Source organism: Etheostoma spectabile, chromosome 1 (assembly GCF_008692095.1).
Source record: "Etheostoma spectabile isolate EspeVRDwgs_2016 chromosome 1, UIUC_Espe_1.0, whole genome shotgun sequence".
Taxonomy (NCBI): Eukaryota; Metazoa; Chordata; class Actinopteri; order Perciformes; family Percidae; genus Etheostoma; species Etheostoma spectabile.
The window spans coordinates 29817905-29820194 of record NC_045733.1 but is presented as its reverse complement, the minus strand read 5'-3'; positions in this window follow the sequence as shown (position 1 = coordinate 29820194).

Sequence of the window (2290 nt, the reverse complement as noted above, 5' to 3'; positions counted from 1 at the left end):
ATCAATCAATCAATCAATCTATCTATCTACCTATCTATCTATCCTGGAACGCTGTATGGACTACCCAGACCCTCCTCCTCCTCCGCGCCACAGTGGAGGAAGGTCTGGCAAAGCGAGACTCCACTAATTATAAATTCATTGAACTGTTAAAAGAATATTCATTAAAAAAAATCTAGGATAGTCCTGGAAAAATTATTTGTTCAACTGATCCATTTTCCTTAACTTTTAACAAGTTTTCTTGCACAAGCTGACATATCCAACCGTTTCCATGTTTCCCTGAAAGCCTCCTGGACTCTCTGCCAAGACGAAACATTTATTACAGTCACTTTTTTATTAATCTTTTTAGAACAACAGAAAGGTTAAAGGGATAGTTCTGATCTTTTGAGCTGGGGTTGTCCGAGGTCATTATCCATAGTCAGTTAACTACAGTAGATCAGCACGCTCCCAGTTTGGAGACGCAGACAGGAGTACCAACATGGATGCTAAGCAAAAAAAATCTCTTCACAACATCGCTGACATTTCACAACAGAAACTTAGATCTTTAAAAAAACAGCCCACCTCCAAAATAGGAACTATGATGTTTATTTTTATCAGAGCACAATTAATTGTGACTTACAATCAAGTGTGAATTTTCCTGCATAAGGACTTCTGAAATGCAATAAAATGACTTAATCAAGCTGTATGTCCACTACAGAGCCTTACCAAAAGACAACTTTCAAAATCTAAATATATACAGACAAAAAAACCCAACAAAGATAAATATGAACCCAAAAAAAATAAAGCTCAAAGCTGAACAGATTGGAAAGGACAAAAGACAACAAAGAACTCATGTACAGTCAGTGGGGAAAGAAATGATGAGAACAGGAAGTGGATGGCTCATCAGTTCAGTCATATTTCTTTCATTAATACAACAGATACATATTTAGTCTTTCATAGTTTAAGTTTACAGTAATGACTTCCTGGACGCTGAGATTATGAAGGTACAGTAGGTTTTACATATCTCGAACGGTTCAATGGGACATGTGGGCTCCAAATGGAACAGATCATCAAAACAAAGACTAGTGAGTGTTAGTTTTAGTTAACTATAATAACCTCAGTGGGCGGACACAGAAAGCAACGGGGGCAGGTGTTGCCTTCATCTCAGTGTCCACATGTAGGTGTGGACACATGTGATGATGTGATTACTTGATACTTTACCAGTGCCCTCACTACTAGCGTGACAAGCTAATTGGCATTTTGTGCTAAAACCAGTCCCATTCGACGAGCATGAAAACACATCCCAGAGGACTCGGTACCCACGTGTTATTAACCCCTAGGTTCTTTTTGCGCTGGAACTGTCCTTTAAAGAGTTAAAAGCATTTCAAATCAAAAAGCAAGTTAAAATCATTTTATGAAGCCTTTCGTCCCAACCCTCCATTTCTGTCTTCTTTACACTTTCTCTTATTCTGCTGTTTCTACTCTTTCAGCACACAGTTACACAAAATAATACCCGGAAATGGCAACAATCAATACTTCCTCAAATACGTGTCCATCTCACATCCCCTCTTAAATTGCAGAGCCTTTTTACAGGTCAAATTTCACAGGAAGTGAAAGAATAGAGAACTTTATCAGCATCAGCTAGCGAATGCATCCCTGCCTTTCTTCAATGAAGAGAGCGAGCTTTGAAGTCTGACGGCTAAACCTCTTAACTTAAGATATTTTCCCTTTGCTGTAAAGCATCACATATACACTCCATGAGTCATTATGTATAATTCACAGTTAACAACTCTAAAATCCTGATTTTGAGCTATGTCCCTCTCGCAGCTTTCAACAAAAACAGTTACACAAAAAAACCTGTGTAGGTCATTAGGTAATAGGCTTGGATGTGTGTTGTTACTAATAAAACCTATGTAAAGGCCAGTAAGAATGATATTGTAAGCAGATATAACTATTGCTTTTTACAGTAATTTGCTTGGCTTTATTATTCAGAGCAATGAATGACAAGGCTCAATGCACCTTAGTTAAGAGCCAAAGTCTTTCCATGCAAAGGCATCTGAAATAATCTGTATCGATTCAAGAACCATGAAAGTGGTGTTTTAGTTTATCAACTTTACATCGCTGCAGACAGATTGTTTTAAGAATCTACAAGTGCACATTCAACTTGCAGAGACGTGAAACTTGCTTCAGATTGTTGCCTCTATCGCAAGAAGGAACAATTTTTTAAACTCTCTCTAAAATAAATTCCCACATTTGAGAAACAAAACAAGCATTTTGTTTAAAATTAGGGCTGCACAATTAATCGAATTTTAAT